A 21360-nucleotide genomic window follows, 5' to 3' on the forward strand; every position below is an offset into this window, starting at 1 on the left:
TACAAAATTAGTAAAAAAAGTTGAATATCAATTACATAAATATCATAGGGAACATGTAAAATGCTAAGCTGGTAAATATCTTCCTATTTAATTCAAGTTTCTAGTTCTGTTTCAAAAGGTTAATGTGCTCCCTGCTAGAAAAGAATATTTGGATTTTTTTTCCTGAGAGAAAATGACACTGAATAAGGATTACATATGATTTAGGGGAAGCCTGGTGAAGAGGGAAATCTTACTGAAATACTGAAACAATAGGTTTAGGAAGTTTAACATCCCCTAAGTTCTAGGCAGCCCAGATTTAGATAGATATAGTAAAAAAAAAAAAAAAACAAACCCAAAACCAAAAACCAGCTACCCCCTGCATTAGCAAGTAGTTGAAGTTTAAAGGGGAACTGCACCTCTCAGCTCCAGCAGTAAAAATAGGAACAAAGGTTCTGAAAGGACTTTTGCATGTAGGTTGATTGAACAGGACACACTAAGCTTTTCTGGACATCTAGAAGCTAGAAAATCATAGAACATAAGGAAAGAAAACACCAACCTAAGCAAGCACTCCCACCCCACCCTTTCTTGTTTTGTTGGGATTTCTTTGGTCCCTTTATTTATGAGTCTCAGAAAGAAAAAATTATTTATACGTTGCATCACAAACCAATTCTATCTTGAGCTGCAGGAAAAAAATTCCCACAATTGCCAGAGAAATTGGTAAGCTGTTTTGGACAGCTAGAGACTGACCACAACTCCTCAGAGGCATGCTTCTCTAACATCCAGTGCCTAATGCTCAGATACTACAACAAAAAGGCTTTAATCCGTTCCGAGAGTCACGTGTGGTTTAAAGTCTGTAAAATAATTCTAATCCTTATTCAAAAAATTATGTCTGCCTTGAAGTCTCGTGCTTATTTATGCCACTAGTTAAAAGCACATATCAGCTCAACTAGATTGTACCATTTCAAAGACTTGATGCGATTATTTAGGCCTTCTTATAGTAAACAGAGAGTAATTGATACTTTCAGGGGTGAACTTACCCCGAAGTAGACACAGATGGCACAACAAGGCTACCAACACATCCAATCCATGTTTGAAATGCTCTAATACACCGAGTCACCTGCACCAGGTTGGTAAAATAGGAGATAAGGGAGGTACCAGTCCTTTTGAAATGCTACCTGGAGGCCTGGTGAGCACCCCATGGAATCTGATTTTCACCTGGGCAACTGAATTGAGGTGCAGCTGCTCAAAACAAGCTGTCCTCTAGGAGCACCTATCTCCAATTTTAAATTGTAGAAGGTGTTTTGCACTAGCGGCTTACCTCTTAGGTCATTTAAAGTAAAAGGGAAAATACTTTGAGTGCATATTGTTTAAAAAAAAAAAAATTCTTCTCCAGAGTGCTCTGGGCTCTGTTCCTCCAAGTACTTTTCAAAACTGTAAGAAGGCTGATCTTCCTATGTATATTCATAAAATAAAATGTTCTGCTCAGACCAGAACAAAAATGGTGCAATGAAAATTGCTCCAAAAACCCATGCAATATCAACTGTGGCATTTGTGTGATCAGACATGTGAAACAGCAATGCCATTGATGGTAAAATCTACAAAGAATCAAGTGTGATGGCAAAAAAATGATAGAAATTATGAGACCAAAGCCATAGAACAGAGATCAGGTAGGGGATAATAGATATGGCATGTGGTATGATCCCCAGACTGTTCTTAGAGAAAGGGACAAACCAAAAATGTGAATAAATATAGAGTGTGCCAAACAAGCAGAAAATTGCATGAAGTCAGGATGACTGCTATAACTGTTGGAGAACACTCACAGTTACTTTGGGGGAAGTGCCTTGTATTGAAAAGCTTACAGGTAGACTCAACACAGGTGGATTCAGGTGCATAAACTTGATCTGCTGGCGGCATTTTAGCTCCCTTAGGGTATTTATGCCACTGCACCCCTGTAGTTGGAGGTATGACATGACAATTGTGGCAAAGGTAAGTCTGACTGAGGTGCAAGTGAGGTGGTGACACATGACTGTGTTTCAGCTGTTGTAACTTATCCTGTTGAATAAAGAGTACTCTTGAGAAGGTGGAAGTCTGACACAAAGAATAGCTAAGGGCTAGGAGGAATTAAAACCAAACAGCTTCTTATGAAGTTGAACCACAAATCTCAAAAGGTGGATTAGTTAATTAAATTGCATGGTCTTCATGCATACAGACTACAGAGAAAAGCCCAAGCAAACATCAGTACTCCCAACACAGGCATTTCAGGGAAATGTCTGCATTTATAATTTTTTTGATTGTTCTGAACACAGCCAAGCCAAGCCAAAAAAAAAAAAAAAAAAAAAAAAAGCCAAGGGATTGAAATATTTCTTTAACAACTTTCTCAGATAATTTTCCTAATTATTTCTATAGCATCTTTCTCAGATAATTTTCCTTTTTTACCCATAATGTATCCCCAAAGGAAAGTGTAAAGTTGAAATGTTGCACCTTCCTTGTAAAGACAGAATAATGGCTGAGTTGTTAAGGTTTACTTTCTTTGGGAAGTTGGACATGGTGGTAGGATTTGGCAATTTTCCACAGGCACAGGAAAAACTAATGCTCCCTTTTTACAGTTGCCTTTTGGAATATAAGCTAATCAGCTCCTGAAGTATTCCATCATACACTGAATGCCTTATTAAGGGGTCTTCCAGAAAGGAAAATATCCAAAGGCATAGAATTTGCTACAAGCAAAATACTATTCTCTGAGTGATCATGGTGAATGTTACATGATGTAAATAGGAGTCCAAAAGAAAATTAGAGTGTGCAGCTTTTTATAGGACTCTCTAAATCATTATGGATTACAAATGAAAAATGTTAATACAAATTTCAAAATTCAATTTCTTTTCTCACTACCCACTAAGGAATAAGAGAATAACTTTGAACTAACAATCAAATTACTATTTAAACTGAAATGATACAGCTAACAGGAGCAGTCTACAAAAAAATCCAGAACTTGCCAAATCTAAAGTTCTAGTCCAGTCAAAACACCTGAATGATACATTGCATATTAAAAGAAAAGAATATTGAATCACTAAGAAGTTTTTAATCTAAATGGACTGCTAAAATAGGTCCCAGAAGAAATATTTCCTTCCAGATTACGTATATCAAAGCCATATTTTTTTTCTTACAATAAACATGGAAAAAAAACTGAAATAAAAACCTTCAAGACCAAGCTGCCACTGGACACTGAAAGAACATTAATAATAGAATGAAATACCTGTGTGTCCAAATTCTTCATCTAGACAGTGCAAGTTGAGTATTATAAGATACTGTTTGAAGTAATTATTAAGGCATTTCATGCTTCCCACAAAACCCCCTAACTTTATCCACTGTGATCTTCACTATATTTTGATCAATTTCTCATAAAGATTTTATGGTCAGTTTCTTGCATTTATAGTCATGAAGAGAAGGAAGCAGAAGATTAACTTTTCTGGTCGAAAAATATTAGCAGAATCCTATGCTGAGGAGAAAAGCACATAGAGAAAAACGTAAATTAAATTGAATAAATTAAAATACTAACAATTTACCTGATTTTAAATTAGGGCATAGGATTCTGGGCTCAATTTAGTTGTCAATACACTGACTCAGTATTTTCCACCTTAACCTCAAGCTGCTGCTCAGAGGAGTACACACTTTCTGCAAAGATTCTTACATCTGCCAGGACTATGCAGACATGTGAGATGTATTTTTGACATCTAAAATATAGATAGATAGGTTCCTATGAGATGGCAGCTGCTTTTAACCTCTGTACTTCAGGTTCAGCTGCTTAAACAAGGACATCTACTGTCATTTGAGGTGCTCCTATGTAACTTATCTAACCTCCCAATTCCTGCATGGGCATTCCATAAGTCCTTGGTCAAATCTACCAGTCCGGTGTAGACAGGAAGTTTATGGAAGCAGCAGAAGGTAGGACCTTAGGAAAGGTTCAGAAAAAGACCTTTTAGTGATAAGAACTTGGGGAAAAAAAAGGTGTAAATATGTAAATTACTATTTAGAAAAGATGAGATAATGGCAATAAAAGTCAATAAAATAAGGAAAGGTAGTGAGAAAAAATGTGGTCCACACCTGTTTGCTCAATGTCATAATGCAAGTGACAGAGGATTAGGTCAAAGTCAAAGGCATCAATAGGTTTACATCCCAAAATCTGACAGGAGGAGATGTTTCTGGAAGAAACACTGTCCAGAAAGTAACACTGCTCAGGAGGTAATTGGATATCAAAAATATTTCGACTTTGCACAGTAAAAATAAAAAAAAAAACACCCTCAGTTTGATGTGAATTCTGGGGGTTCAGGTGCTCTCCTCCATCCATCAAATACAACTTTGTAAACTTATTAATTTTCTCCTCCAGACATACTGCTCATGCTCCTTCACAGAATTGTTATCTGGCAGTATAAAGTCAGCAGTTACCTCTTTTATCACATTCCTCATGGAGGGCCAGTTGGGATATTTGAAAAGTTCACTTTTAATTAAGTTAATCTCCTGGTAGATTTTTCTGCTTTTCATTAGTTTTAAAGACATCCTAAAACAATAACTCACATGTAGACCTCTTCTGACTAAATAAATCCTGGAAGGCCCATCATGTGCTACTGTTCTTTGCCTTAAACCTACAGGCCAATAAGCTGGGGACAATTCTACAAGTAGTAGTAGTGAGCATGGGAGCTTATGTTAGAAGTAGCTGAATTTGGATTTGGCACACAGCCACTCTCACATTTCTTCCTTTATTGGCTGTTCTTACAGGCACTAGGTATGGGAATAGTTGTGTATTTGGCCTCATAGGGTGTAGAATTGACTGTAGCAAGCTGTTTGTATTTGGCAAAATGTTTAGAAGTAATATTTTTGTGTCATTATACACCACTATATATTGCTGTGTTATTAAATGCCATATAAACGCGGTATATTGCCTCATAATAACATCATTATTGACCAAATATCTAACTTCAGCAGAAATGTTGGTCTGTGCTGCAGGCTGTGTAGTGAAACATTTGTTTGTCTGCTCTTATGCATCACTCAGTTTCCACACAAGTTTAAGTCTCTTGTTAGAAAGCACCAAGTGTTGCATATAGAGTGTTACTCTATTCCATTTCCATGTTTCCTGGAAACTTAGCAGCAAAAACATTCTCTGGTAGGATTTATGCATGGTGGGGGAAAAACTGCCCTTTTTTCCAAGAAATACAATCTTTTCCTTTCCTTTTGTGCACTTCTTTTTCACATTGTGGAAGTATGAACTTTAAGAATAAAAGAAAATTTGACCCAATTTCTGAAATTTTAACCTCCTTTTGCCTCTTGTTTTCCGTCTTTCAATGACATTTATTTGCTTTTTCAGTGAATCCGAATTCAGAAAAGCACATGCAAGCCCTCTCCCACTTCAAGTAAATACCTAACCTTAGAATTGAGAAGTGACTATGCAATAGGGCTCAGAACTGGAATATAAGATTTCACCATCTAGCATGTAGTACCAGGTTTTCTCTTATGTTTTGGTTCCAGCCTTACACTCTGAAAATACAATTTACCCATTTCTTTGATCAAACATCCCCAAGAATTCCAGGGATGTCACAGACTTTATTTCTACAAAACTACAAAAAGAATAAGACTCTAGTTTACTGCAAATCCAAGAAAATAAAGAATAACCAGGAGCATTTTCTCCTTTCTTATTCTTTCATTGTGTGCAATGCCCTTAGGTTTTTTATCACTATATATGTAGATGTGGAAAGAAAATCAGCTACTTTTGCACAGGTTCAGAGACCAGTTAAATTAAAATGGTTAAAGGTAATTTGTTGATTTTTTTTACATAGTGTTTATAGACTAGGAGCGTCACCTCAGATCAGCTATTTTAACATAATGTAATTCTGCAAAATATTGGTTTAGTCGCAAAAAATTCTATAGAAGGAAGCATATTGGATAAAGTATTGCTCATGGTGTAATTTTAATTCTGAAATACCTTGCTAAGAGGGCTTATTTAAATAGGTTCTCTCTGAGATGAATATTTAGAAAAAATTCCTACAGGATGATTTATAGAAAAATTATATGAACAGAATGAAGGACAGAAGAATTTTATTAGAAAAGAGACTCATTTCCACAAAATATGAATTATACCTTTTAGAAACTATATTGAATTTTATTAATATTCTGCAGACAGCCTGCAGTGTTAATCTCCACCCCTACCTATAAGATTTTCATTATGAGGTACAAGGTGTATTTACCCTTTAACCAAATAATTTTTGAGTACTTCAATGCAGCCTTCACTGCAGTTTACATATCTTACAAAATATTTTCCTTTTGGAAACACAGCTTATTTTGTGGTGTTATTCAATATAAAATCTTTGGTGAAGCATTTACATGTATGTGAATATATATATATATATATATATATATATATATATATATATGCTGTTACACAGATGCATATGCATCTGTGTAAATATAGGGTTTATACACATTAGTATTCAATTTACACGTATCTCACATTTCCACCACAGGTATAAATTTTACTGTTTGTGCATTGCACCTAGGATCTTTAGCACTTGTATATATGTTTTCTGACCTCAAGTATTTAACCAGGCTGCCTGACACTGAATTCCTTTCTGCCTGTTTGGAACTCAACATATAGAGAAACATACTAACAAATCATTAAGTAGAGAGATTTGCATTATCAGTGATTTGTTTACAATTATTTACTCTTATTACTTTTTTTTTTTCCCTGCAGAACTCCTCCTTCCTTTGAAGCTCAAGAAATAATTTATAATTGGTGTTTTTTTGCTAAATGAGGCTAATCTCTGCATCAATCATTTCAGAAATGTGAAGACGTGTTGTTTGCCAGGAAAAAGAAAGGATAAGGAGTTCCACTTATATGCTCTGGGAGATTTCTCAGAAACAATGATCTACAGCTGCAACCATGTGAATGCAGAAGACAGTGCCAACTCCACAAAAGCCAGAAACTTTACCTTTTTGTACAGGTAACAAAACCCAAAAACTTTAGAATTTCTTTTAAAAACTAAATATTTAGAATTCATGTCTCAATTGGAACCAATTTTTCAAAACCCCAGAGCAAAACAAAACAAAAAAAAATTAATAGTGTGTGAAAATTGAATCAAATACAGATTGTGTCAGAAACTGTTTTATCTTGTCTACATAATAAATTTGACTGCGACTAATAAAATCTCTCTCTGGAAAAATATAGCAGAAATACACTTAGAAAGTTCTAGATATATCTCCCCAATGACATACATAAATTATTTTCCTGTCTTCTTCAACACATACATTTTGTTATAGCATCCATAATCAGCCCATTATATCAACATGTGTGCATTGATTTTCTGTGCATCATAACTTGCTTCTAGCTCTCTAAAACTGCTTTGTCCTTTTATGTTGAAGGGATTTGTTCAGTTTTGTATGCTGTTAGCCATAAATGTATGACTAACAGTATTAATCCTGAAAAGAGAATCCTTGCAATAAACCACGAATCATTTAATAGCCCTGTTTGTTGTACAGTGGGGATCTGATCCTGGCCTCAGTGCCAAGGCTGAGTAAATCAGATTAGCTCAAGGGAGTTCTGAAGACAACAGAACACTACAGAATTGTCCAGTCCTGGACCATGACCTCCTTGGAGGTCTCAATTAGTCCTTAGAACAAAAGGAGTTTATGTGGTTGTTGACCTACTCGCTTCATGTGGCTTGTTTTGATGTTCATCCTCTCAAAACAGCCAGCAATGTCAAACACAGTGTGAGGGATTTTATGCCGGTCCCTCTGGATGTTAGCTTAGCATAATTTCCCCCTTGCCATGTTGTCCCTGTATTCCACTTCTGTGCCCACTGAGACTGTTCACAGCAAGAGAGGTGAATACAGTGTTTTTCTGCAGTAAAATCAACCAGATAATATTGTCCTCATATCTTCTTATTGTCCTTGAGATCTCAGTTCAACAGTTCCTCCAACAAATCTAATTGCAGTTGAAACAAATGATTGCTGTAAGTCCATTCCAGGCTAACTGTTCTATTCTGTAGTATTCTACACTCCCACTCTAGACTCACAGACTTAGTTTTTCCAGGTTTTAATCCCTGATCTGGGGTCTAACAGTGATTGTAGTCGGGGACTGTTGACCCTAAAATGGAAAATTTACTTCATATTTCTTGCAAAGGCTCATTTGTTTTTGGCAAAATTTGTGAGTATTTCACTGTTCACTCACTGTTTAGCAAAATGTGTTGGTAAGGAATGAATGGGTTTAGACTGAGCCCTGGGTTGTGCTGGTTTTTGGATGGCTGGTTGCTTGTTTTTTTTTTTTTTTTTTTTTTTTTTTTTTCTCTCTGAAGGCTTTAAGAGTTTCTAAAAGCAAAGGTAGGAAAGTTACATTCTTTAGGCAATGGTTATGAGCTCTTGGTTGTTTTTCGTGAGCATCTATACCCATCTGGGCATTTTATAAACTTTTGTGAAGCTGCAGTAAAAATTCCCAGCTCAGATCTCTTCAGAGTTTGTTTGAGGACCTCCTACCAGCGCAGCTGGCTGTACTAACATACACCAAAAAAAGGAAGCAGAAGTTATAGAGTTGCTTTGCAAATTTACTCAAGAGCTGGACAAGTGAAGCTGAGGCTGTTCAGGTAGAACATCTAGAACATTTACAGGAAACCAAAGTGTCAAAACAAAGCAATGTATGTAATCAGGTTGGATGAGAGCTGGTGGCAGGTGGAGGCTGATAAACTGGGAGAATGAATGGAACCAATGGAGTGTGGGAGTGCATCTGGGAAGGAGCCAGCACTCCTAGACTCGATGGGGGAAAGTGACGGGGAAAAGAAACTGAAGAGAGGGAGAACAGGATACTGAAGTCTGGGTGGAAATATGAAGAAGGCATTAAAGGTTCTGGTGTAAGGAAAAGAGAAAAGGAAAGAAACGTGATATGTATAAAGTCTGATTATTCACTGATAAAATTAAATACCCTTGTGCTTCTAAAATACAGGATGGTAAAAGGCTAAATATTTAAAACAGAAGATCCTGGGCATCCTCAATTACTGGACAATTTAATCATGTCTCCCCTGGTAAAACATCTCTCAATTCTGATAAATATTACAAATACAAATTAAAAAAAAATTCAAAGTGTGCGTCCATGTGTCAATAAGAAACATAGGAAAGTCCACAAGAAAATTTATCTTCTGAGATAACATTACCTTCTGAGCTGTGGATGTGGCACAAGGAGAAGGAAAAGTACCAATCAGATGTTCATTAATGGAACATTGCTGCACTATGCACAGGATGAGTCTTGGAAAATACAGTAAGTGATCACATCCTTGCGCTTGCTTGTTTAAAAATATACACAAGTGAATTAAATGTCATGTGGGCTGAAAGCTTTCAGGATTTTGCAAAGTCTATCAAGTTTTATTTTGGGATGTTCATAGTAAGGAAGATTTTCCATGTAATCACATTTATTTTTACCTGTGGTAACCTGACAGAACTCTGCTCATGACTTCTAAATCCCAGCATACCAGACAAGGTATGTGGAAGATAGAGAGAGATTTTGCCCTCCCCAACAAATTTATTTCATGCTTAGCACAGAGGAAGAAATGATTCATATGCAAAGTGAAAACACATAACTTACCTTTCATAATTTGAAAGCATGGATTTAGCTCTGTGTCACATTTGGATCTGCATGTACCAAAGCCAAAAAGGAGAAAAAGAATGAGACAAAAAGTAAAATTGAAAAGATAGAACACAAATAGTGACTCATGAAAGAAAGCAATAGAATTGTTTTGGAAATTTGAATGTTCAAGATAGACAAGCCCCCAGGCAGAGCAGACTTGCATAATGGAACCTTACTGAATTTGGCAGATACAGAAAACAAGTGTGACAGTCCTACACCTAAGAGTTTTACCAGACTGAATCATTCCTCAGCAGTCACTCTGGTACACTGAACTAGGCACGAACAAGTGTTCCTCCAGCCTCCAGTGAGCATGTTTCTCTTATTAGCCAACATTTCTGTCACTCAGGCATGGAAATGAATGTTACTGATTTTGGCAAGTGAGGATCCTCTGTGGGTTTCTTTCCAGACCTCTCAAAAATAAATGTTGGCATTATCAGAAGATCAAAGGAAGACAAGATCTATTTTGCCAAAGACAGTAATTTAGTGAAATCTAATTTGAAGAATTTCTTTACCTTAGAACTGACAGTTTTTGATCATGTCATGGAATGTTTTTATTCTGATTGAAAACATTTGAGTGCATCTTCTTCATTAATGGTGTCCATGTGGTCTAAATGACTTTTGAGCTCCTTTCTTCTTTTATTACTGTATTTAATAGCATGTTTTATTTAGCTATTTTTTGCAAGGTAATTTAAGACCTCGGTGATTTTATCCTATTCATTTCTTAAATAAAAAATTACGAGCTCAAAAGTAGATTGTAATTTTAAATCATATGGTCTGTAGCTTTTCAGATTAAAACAGTGATAAACATAGGCCAATTAGACAGATATTTGTCCCTCAGTAAGCTGGTCTTAAAGTCTCACAATCATTGTCAGAGTCCCTAGAAATTTTGTGACACTGCATCAAAGAAAAAGCTACACATGCATTAATGCTAACTATTGAGTAAACTTTCTAAGGACTTGGCACATCCCATACTGATAGCAGATTCTTTTTCTAGGAACAAACTACAGAGCAGAGGTCAGGGCTCTTCTGCAGAGTGAATATATTTTCCCTTCAGCTATGTAGTTTTCACATGTATTTGTAAATTTAATCTCTTGATGAAGTACTTCAGAATAGTCTTAGTATTTCTGTATGTTGATTTTCATTATAGCATTAAGGGGATCATGATGCTGTCAAGGTCTAATGTGAGAAATATCTTGGAAATTTCAGTGTGGCTTCACTAACTTAAGAGTAGTTTATATGACACACGGTTCTGCTATCTAGGTTATGAACATTTCAAGCCTATTTATAATACATAGTTTAGGACTCTTACTACTGTATTAACAGTAGTGTTTTGGAGTTTTTTAATTCTAATGAGTTTTGACATATTTATTTCATTCTTATGTCCAAGTGCCCAATACTCTTATATGCACAACAGATGAAACCAAAGCTTTCACTAAACCTCTACCAAACTTCTGTTTATATATACCATTGCAAAATGCCACAGTATAAATAACAAATATCCCAATATAATCAGCAAGACTATTTTTCCTACTTCTACCTGGTCTTTCTCACATTTAACAAACAACTGGAGCTGCCAAATGCTAATCTTGACATTTCACTTTTCCCTTTTCACCCTGGTGGATTTTAAATCTCAGTAGTGATGTTCTGAACTCTGGTCCCAGGGCACCAACGACTACTACATGCAGAAAGCCCAAAGCATTAAGTTCTGGCAGGAACTCTTAGTGCTAAGCCGTTTATAAGGTGGGATGAAAGCAGCAGTACAGGCTTCGTGCCTGCTAGGGAGATCTGACCAATTGCTTTTCTTTTGTACTACATGAGTGCATGAATGGCATAATGAAGCACCTTTTTAAAAGGAGCAATTTAAAGCTGTTTAGAGAAGATTTCGGCTTTTGTTTTGTTTTGTTTTTACAGACAAAACACAAAGCCTACAGTGTTCTCTGACACTGTGTATCATTTAAGTCACGAGCTAGAAAGAAAATATTCAACACTGACTTCTCTCAGAACCATTTTATTTTAATGGCAATGATGTAAAAAAATCAAATCAAAAAAGAATATTGAAAATATTTGAAAATGTTACAAGTCTTTATTTTCATTGTTATGACACCTGAAATTCAGGTTAAACTCTCTTCAGAGCTTTTTATTCACTCTTTCCTCTCAAATAGATACCAAGAAATTGTTAGGGCTGGGTTTAATTGTGTTAATATAGAAACTTCTTGTCACTTCACAGAAACTCTTTGCCTCTTTACACAGCCTGGGGTATGAAACCTTAAGTCACTTGCAATGAGACAGTAAACCTGATACACAACTTTTGGCAGACCCTGAAACGTGCCAAGTGGAATCTGAAGACCAAATAGAGTATCCTGAGTCACAGCCAGCAGAATCGAACTTGAAATATCTTTATTTAGATGCCAATATGGAAGAAGCTGAAGTAGGTCTGAGGGGCAAGATTCAGGTTGAATTTAAGAGCTCTGCATTTAGGAGTCTGCGTAGGTGAATGTGAGCTAAGCATGGAGATCTAATCTGTGCAATTGATAAAGCCTGGAGAGGGACTTTGCAGAGCAGGTATGCATTGCATGGCCTTCAGCTGCTGATCCATAAAGTTACAAGCTTACCATGGACCTGCCTGGTAGTTGCCCTGTAGGAAATGGAAAGACAGAAACTTCCACAGATACTGAAAGGTTTGATTTGCAGCCTTGGAAGAAGCTTGGATTGATGTAAAAATAAATGCACACAGAGAATAAGCAGAAAAGTTATAAACTTATGTTTCTATAGCTGTAAGTAAGAATGTGCCTTAAGTAAGTAAGAAACTGTATTGGGTAAGACAGTGAAGAATTTTATAGTGTAGTGTAATTTTATAGAGTAAGCTAAGAGTTTACATGTTATAAGACACACATATATGCGTATGTGTACTAGTAGCCCATTGGATAAAATTATAGGCAGTGTAGCAGAATTAAGTAAAGGTCATAGGTTAGGAAAACAAAATAAACTCTATGGCAACTTTCCATTGGATTAGAATGTTATATATTGCCTTGTAACAAAGAAACTTGTGACTACTTTGAGCTATGGCCGACTTCTTGCTCCTCTAAAGTCTCCCGGCCCTTGAAGTTGATGTTTACCTGAATATTAAAGTGTTTTTAGCCCAACAGGGTCCTATTCCTTTATTAAGGTGTCGATAATATTGCCCCATCTGTAAATTCCTCTGTTCAGGCAACTGAATCCAGCACTGGATGTCCTTTGGCTGCGATGGGAACCAGAAGTTAACTGGCAGGCCAACATCTTCATGTAGAAACCTAGACTCAGTGGAGAAGTAGAGCTAAATCTCAGACCTTGTGGCAAAACTGATTTCCATCAGCCGTGGAAGAGTACAATTTGTATAATTCAGGAGTCAGGATGCCCAGCTGGTCTGAACGATGTTCCCATCACAGAAAACAGTGCTCAGAGCTCACACAGGGGCTGGCAGTTCCTACTGCTCCCAGTCTGCACAGGAAAGAAGATTGAGTGCTTGGTCTACTTCAAAAAAATTATCTATGAAAAAATTTTGGGATCAAACCCATCTTTTAAAATCATAGCATGTCCTGAACTGGGAGAGACGCAACAAGGGATAATCAAAATCCAACTTCTGGCCCTGTACAGGACAATCTATTTGTTGCATTGAAAATACATCTAGTGCAAATAACTAAAATTATTTCAAAATACATAAACCACAAAACTCAGCTAGATTTACCCTTCTTCTTAGATGCAAACAGCTGAGAAGGGACTTGCTGAAGAAGAGCTTTTGTAAGGAGAAGTCTCCTCAAGCAAGTAAGTGTAAAGCATTCGAATGAGTTACATAAAATTCAAGCTACTCATTTATTCTTTTATTTTTTTTTAATATTTACCAATCAAAGTTATCAGAAAATTAAGTTGTATATGTTTTTTAATGCTGGTGACCTTCTTGAATCCCAGATACTTGCAACAACCTTGTCTGCCTCAATGTCTTACTCATTTTAAGTGATGCTTAAAAATATGTATATGTAAGAGTAAATTTTAAAACAAATACTGAAGAAATGGATCTGGGTGAGGACTCTTGGATCAGTGAGTGTCATTACTAGATGCCCATGGCATCAAAAATCATTTTGTACCTCTTCCACCCACTATTCTTTTTCAGCCAGTTTTTTTTTCTTTATGAATGATGTTTTGTTTTTTGGTTTTTGGTTGTTTTTTTTTTTTTTTTCTCTCTCTATGAAATATTTTAGGATTACAAATCCAGAACAAGCTATTTGACATAGTGGTGATAATGTGGATAAGCTCTGGAAGACGAGGGATTTCAGTACAGGAAAGGTTAGGATTCTCTGGCTGGGAAGTAATATGGTTTGGAAAACAAAGAATGTTGTTACTCTTACGATATGACACAACTCTCATGACAGCTGGATCTGGGAGCAAGGTGAAAAAACTGGCGTTGCCACCAGTCACCTCTCACCAGGACCTCACTTCAAGGAGTGGGGATTCCCCCCAAATAGGGCTGTCATTCTTAGCTCCTTCTCATCCCCTTTTTCTTTGCTGAAATTAGGGTGATGATATTTCTGGGGAAATGTTATGCTTCCATGTAAAAGCTGTTTGCTAAACTCTGCTGGACCCCAAAATACAAAGTAGACTCCCCATGCATTTGCCATAACTACTCTTTCTTACACCTCTTTCAGCCTGAATTTACTCTTTCCAGAAAATGAATAATGAAAACAGCCCAGACTACTGCAGACAGAATTTAACTTACTTTTTGTACAAAGACATTGACACCCCCTTTTATTTTGTATTGAGGAATATCACAACAGAAATACCTAAGGACTGCACTTTTTTCATGGCCACGTCATCTTTGCAGCTCATAGTTCCCTCAGATGAAATTAATCTCACACAAATATAGCTAAGTAGGCAAAATAGGGTTCTGTTCTGGTCAATTTAAAGAAACAGGCACTAAGGGATCACTAATCTTACCAAATTTCTATTTCAGAGTGAAATGGACTATGCCATAAAAGTGCTGCCTATTTCTCTCAGTTGATTGTAATGGTATACATCTGTCTTAGGTCAAATGAGTTTCTTTTCTTGCAATCAGTGATTAGGTCTTTCCTATCTCTGTCATACTTAGTGAATAAGCTTTAGGAAAAATTCTCCTTATGCATCTTTAGTCTGTGTGATTAAATTTTATCTGATTTTTTTTCCTTCAGTTCTCAGTGTCACCTTGTTCTCCCTTTTTGATATCCCTGTTCAAACTCTTTGAACTAAGTCTTTCCTGTGTATGTCTGTTCATTTTGGAATTTGTCAGATAACTGTCCACTAATAAAGGTGGAATACAGTATTACCCACCAGAAATGTAGTCCAAAGTCCTGTCTCATTTCCAGCATATCTGTGGACCAACCTTTGAAAATTAAAAGCTGTATTCAAGTCAAATGACTAAACAAATCACACATCCTCAGCTAAAGCCTTTATATCCAGGAAAATAATTCTGACACTGACTGAAAATTCTCTTTCAAAATGTGTAACTCTTAAAATTAATTTTTGCACCTTTTTTCAAAAAATTATGTTTTGGATCATTTTTTTTCCCCTACATCTTCTTTGATGTACTACTTCAGTTTTCAAAAATTCAAATGTACTGTGCATCACCGATTACACAATCATTTACCACAGTCCCAAAAAAAATTGAAAAAAGAAATATAACACACCCAGAAAATAATTCTTATCTTTATGACAGTTGTTTTTATCTTGGCAGTGATCTTAGAAATAAATGTTGCACTTGTCAAAAATGATGTTTCAGGACTCTAGGGAACAATAATATTTTAGTAAATTTAAACTTTTATGGAGGAGAAAAGTCTACTGAAAAAAATCCATATAGGAATAAAAGTAAATAAATAAAGTAAGTAAACTGGAAAATGCAGTTTTGTGGCAAATCTTTTTTTTTTTTCTTATATAAAAATATTATAGATTTTAACCTTTGGGACCTTATATTTGGGCGTCTTTCAGAAGTATAGTTGTGCATTATATTCTTACACATCCAGTGACAATAGATTGAGTATTGTTCAAGTTATCTCAGATTTAGTGAAGTGTCCCTTAGTCAGTAAAACACCTACGTTTGTACTCACCTATCTTTAAACAAGAAATTATTTCGAAAGTCTTGAATAAATGTATTATTTTTTTTTCCTGTATCAGGAACAGCATGCACAGTATTTTGCAAACCAGAAATCTGAATTGATTATAAAATCTTTCTGTAACATTTCAGTTTTTTTTCTTGAATTTATTTTGCAAATAAAACCCAGGATCAACATTATTTAACCTAGGTTTGATGAGACAACACCCAAAGACCACAGAAAGCAGCTATGCTGTTAATGTGTAGAAAATCTTTCTATTATTTACTGAAAATAAATGTAGACAAAGTTGTGACACCTGTTCTCATATTATATTGTTTGTGCTTCTTACATTGAAAATTAGAAAGGTTAGCCATAACCTAGAATGCGTTTTAAAACCAAAATTTAGATGTGATTTGCTTTTTTTTTTTAATGCTAGAAGTAGTCTATTGAAAAAATGTGCAATTATCTTAATAATAAAAATGCCAAATATCGCTTCTATGGAAGTCCAAAGGCACAGAATAAGATCAACCATTACAACTGGTCTGAATCACATTCATGAGTTCCACTGATTTATCCTTCCATTGGCCCTTCTAGGAAAGTACCATTTTTTTCTTTTTGCCCCCTGTCTTCTATATTTCATTTCATGTGTCTATCGGGGCTATGAAAGATAAAGCTATCTGCTTTCTCCTGTAGTAAAGAACTATATGGAATCAGTTCACCTGTCTGTCACTCCTCATTAAATTCTTACCCTCTTCATTCACATTCTGATCTTTGCAAATGAACATTTGCTTAATAAATGTTCCCAAGACTAACAGTGCAGAGTGAAAATCCCACACAGCAGTAAATTATTAACTCAGTCACAGGGGGAGTGCCATATATGACTTTTCAGAATGAGTTATTATGTGGATCATCATGTAATTATGAATTTTTCAAGCCATGATAGAGGAAAATTGAATATTTAATATTTTATGGACATATTCTGCACTGAGGACATCTTTCAAAATTTTATGATAATTTTTGGAGTGAGCAAAGAGCAGAACAAAAGTTACAAAATAATTACAAAGTGGAATATTTAATCACCATGGACATTGTTGGCTATTTTTCAAATTGCATAATATAATCAAGGTCATGAACTTTTAATCACGATGAATTCAAACGGAAAAAATATATGCATTAAATTTGCTCTACAAGTATGTTTTGATTGTTTAAGAAATGAGAATATGAGGCTTCTCGCTTTATGGTACGATGGGTGGAACGATGTAAATATTCATGACTATTCAAACGCTCCTGATCATTCATGGCTTGCCCCTACATGGGGAATTTAGAAATACAGAAAGATGAACATAAACCTGTGCTGCTTGCTCCAGGAATGCTTGCAGGGAGCAGGGAGCACGAGGAGGAGCAGTGCAGGTGCCTCAGCACCGTCATTCCATACAGCTTTAAACATCCCGAGGTATTCACAGCATCTGCATGAGCCTGAGAGAGACAACACAAGGTCTGTGGGAGACCAGAGCCCTGCTGAAGCTGCAGCTGGATACCAGGCAGGATATCCTCAGGCATTTAAATGGTATTAGGCAACTCTGTTTAGGCTTTTGAATCATTCCCTAGGAAGCTGAAATCAAGCGTATTTTCAGTGGCACTAAATACTCACAATATGTGAAACAGACTTGAGCTGTGAAATGAAAGTGCAAGAATCACTAAGGAGAGAAAAATATTTATTTTGTGTTCTGATAAAGAAGAAACTGAACAGAAAAGTCATGTTTATAAAGCAGTGTTTCCACAGGAATAGTAAAAGTTTATCAGGGACTTGATAGTAAGCCAAATCAGGAACTGTTTGATAACCATTCAACTTAGCATAAATCTATAGCAGAAAAACCCCCAAGAAACAAATAGATAGTGCTCTTTTCCTTAATAGTCATTTACCTTCCCAGAAACCTGATGAAAAGCAAGGCAAGGGAAGTTTAAAGGACTGAGAAATCATAGAGCAAAACTACGTGTCTGTACAGTAGGTACATGTTAGTCTGGAACTCTGATCTCATGTATATATACAAATTTCTTAATTTTATTTAATTTATTTGTTTAAATAATTTACTGCACTGCCATCACTGAAAACTATCTCAATGCCACACATAAAATAATTCACAGTTAAAATATAACTTCTGTCCACTATTCCAGATGCCAAGATGTCAGCCTGACTTCATTTGCCCACAGGGGTACATGATGGAAATTAAAAGGTTTGGACTAGAATGACCCTACACTGGCAGTGTGCTCAAGCCTTAGCCACAAAATGCATACTAAATAACACATCAGAGAAGGGGATCCAGTAGCCACCATCCAGATGCAGGGAGAGTCCAAACCACTCAATATTGAGAAGAAATATTTTGCTTCCTTTTACAGAGAAATGCCACACTGCATTGTTTCATGACTGCCTGCTTCAGGACAAAACTGCTTGCAAAGTGTCTGGATGAAGGTGGGTCCAACAAAGTGGTGGTCTGAGAAGAGCTACTCAAATAATTTAGTGTAATATATCTTCATATCATCATACATATCTCTTTTGGGTTGTGTGTGGATCTGTGTAAACATTGATGTACACTGTAAAATATAATTTTCAATATGACATACTATTGAACTGCTACCTGGCCATTGCTGTGTTCATTACTCCAAGGATATCTCAATGTCCTTCAGAACGAGACACTTCCAAAGTTTGAATAATTTTTTGATTTTAGAAAAAAGTGTGTGTGTCTAGGTGAAAAAGAAAACATTTTTCTGTTATGATACAAATAAAACTAGACTTTATAAAATGATAGGACCCGATTACTGAATGTCAAGTGCATGATTACACCCTACAATAAGAATTTTTTCTTTTGTTTGCAGGAACACCATTGATAAATGATCTGGCTTAAATCCTAGGATGATGGCAATAATGAAAAACAATCTCAGTCCTGGTAATTACAGTTTTTCTACCTGTGGTTACAGTGGCAGTTTCAAATATGGGTCATCCCTTTAGTTCTTTCAAGTTTCAATTACGTGTTTGGGTTTCTACATGAAGGACTTGTTCTATCCAAAAACAACAAACCATCACAAACAAGCTAAAAGTGTGAAGCACTTGGGAAGGAACGACATGTAGAAGTGTGATTTCTATTAACACACTTATAATGTGTGTACTTGCTTGATGTTTACCAATGAAAGTTTTCCATATCTTAGCTCACAAAATAAAGTAACTAGTACTGAGGTCAGAAAAGTGTGTTACTTGTCTACTAGCCAGGATTTTCATGCCTGTCCCAGTGATATTACTTAGACATTTCTATCTTCATGTTGCTCTACCAAATGAGGGGCTTGGCATTCACCCCTGCAATTTCTTTGCAGAAGTTCAAGTTTTCTCACTGTCAGTATTCTATGACCCTGACAGTCCTGGTGTGGACATTTGGTAGGGCACATTGACAGCCTGTCCTGCACATGAATGTCACAGGACCATCTCTGTCACTTCAGTAGCACTTCAGGGACTTTTACATGTTACTGAGCATTTCTAACTATAATAGCAGAACAACAATCACAGACAAATTCCCAGATGGATTTTCTTGCTTGCCTAGGCATTTGCCTTTGTAGATTTTATATAGCAAAACACAATGTACTTTTCAGGATGCCTCTGGTGATAAATCTTCTGCAGTCTATTCAGGAATGTGGATTCCATGATCCTAGAAAGTGTGAAGTAGCTCCTATTGATTTCAAAGCAAAAATATTTACTGGAGATGTAAAACACCAGCAACTGGGTCCCAAGCCAGCCACAGATCACCAAAGGAAATGGTTTATACTAAATTAAAGAGCATTGTAGAGTACCACAAAAAATACTACAGAAAATGGATAACCTGAGTAAGCAGGATCTGACTGGAGTCACATAATAAAAAAGAAAAATAGATGTCCTAATTTTACAAATGCACAAAACCCCAAAGCATTATTTTTAGTTTTAAAACCCACTGCTCCCAATCACAATATATGGAATAAAGTTCTGAGTGACAAGGGACATCCACAATACCCCCCACTACATCAGTGTTTGCTATGAATAGTAAACAAAAACCGTATTTAGCACTTCCATAGCACTTCATATACTCAAAGGACTTCACTAACCATTACTGGCATATCTAGATTCTTCTTATATGCAAATGAATGCAAATATGAGAGTAGGCATTAGGAGGCAGGATATTAGAATACATTAGCAAACGGACAATAGAAAACAGCTGGTTTGACTGAGTGTGGATATGTGAGTAGGGAGTAGCAGATAGCACAATTCACTGTTCAGAATTATGGAAAGAATTGTGCTGATTGCCATCATGGCTTAGAAACTCATCACTTAATTAACAATATAAATATTTTAAAAATTAACATTTCATAAAACTCAGTAAGAGGTTCCATTGTGAGAATGGGAAAGGATTAATTCACAGTTGGCTGGACCGATGGCACCCAGCCCTCATCCTCTTGGCTTCCGACAACACACTCGGTGAGAATTAATACAACACAATTCATGCCCTGTCATGTCTTATTACTTAATTATGAAATGTCTGCAGTACTTTGGACATTACTGAGCCTGTTTGATTGGCTGTGACTGATGTCATACCCACTTTCATACTAGCCAGTACACGCATGGATAGGCCTGTCCCTCTCCTGACCATTTTCCTTCTTTCTATTCATGAATTCTATTTCATAACAGTAATAATATACTCCAGGCAGTGCATTTCCAGGGAATTATTGCATTTCTCAAGTGGGTAAAGTCATTTGGCCTTTCAGCCTTATGCCTTGCAACACCTTCCTAGGCATGTTATAATTGCTCAGAAATACTCTATACCTTGTGTATTATGTTTCTTACATGCCACTCTTGCTTTTTCACTTGACTAGCCCAAATAGAATCCAATAGTAAAAGAGAAGTTCTCAGGTGTATTTTTTTTAAACGAGTCTCTCAGATATAATTGCAAGGCTTTGAGTGTCTCATGCACATACAATTTAAATGCATTAATTTACAGATATTAATCATTTAGCATGCTGTATAAAATATAATGGCCACATTCTCAAGTCCCTTGACAATTCCAGAGCACCGCCTCCTGTGTCTCTAAGGTGGCAGGAGCACAAGATGACACACTTGATTTAGTAAGAGCACAGAGCTGTATGCACTGATATAATAGAATGCTTAAATATTTTTAAGTGAGATGCTAGAGTAAATGTTTATGAAAGCTTAAAAGAAATCATTCTTGTAGAGCAATCTTTGAGTCTAGTGACTGAAGAAAGTACAAGGCATTATTCTCAGTTTGTGGTAAACTACTGAAGTCAAAACTTACTTTAGGTAGGAAGAGAAAATAATTTAGGCATCAAAAATATCCTCAGATTTAAGCAAATGAAAAAATTACAAGATACCTCTACTTCCTACAACACAGAAGTTTAACATGCACACATGGATAGAAGTGCGCTGAAATCTGAGTCAACATTATCTCCTCTGAGTTACTAAGGTTCACTTCTGAAGTTATGATTCAGCCTGCCATGACTGCTTTTATTCCTGAAGTAATTTTCAACCAAATATCTCTAATAACTCAATGAGCTTTAATGAATCAAGCCTTCTGGCAAAGTCCAAAAGGAAGGTCAATT

The 21360-nt window shown here is 36.1% G+C and overlaps 1 long non-coding RNA gene across 1 annotated transcript; it reads left to right on the top strand.

Moving 5' to 3' along the window:
* The first annotated feature begins 1936 nt into the window (after positions 1-1936).
* Positions 1937-18956, top strand: LOC136285992 (uncharacterized). The gene is made up of 5 exons (XR_010719657.1): positions 1937-1965; positions 6804-6965; positions 13371-13435; positions 18127-18199; positions 18604-18956. It is a non-coding gene; the product is annotated as an uncharacterized lncRNA (long non-coding RNA).
* The last annotated feature ends 2404 nt before the right edge of the window (positions 18957-21360 follow it).

This window comes from Chamaea fasciata, unplaced genomic scaffold (assembly GCF_029207755.1).
Source record: "Chamaea fasciata isolate MVZ Bird 193981 ecotype frontalis unplaced genomic scaffold, bChaFas1.0.hap1 SCAF_2, whole genome shotgun sequence".
NCBI lineage: Eukaryota > Metazoa > Chordata > Aves > Passeriformes > Sylviidae > Chamaea > Chamaea fasciata.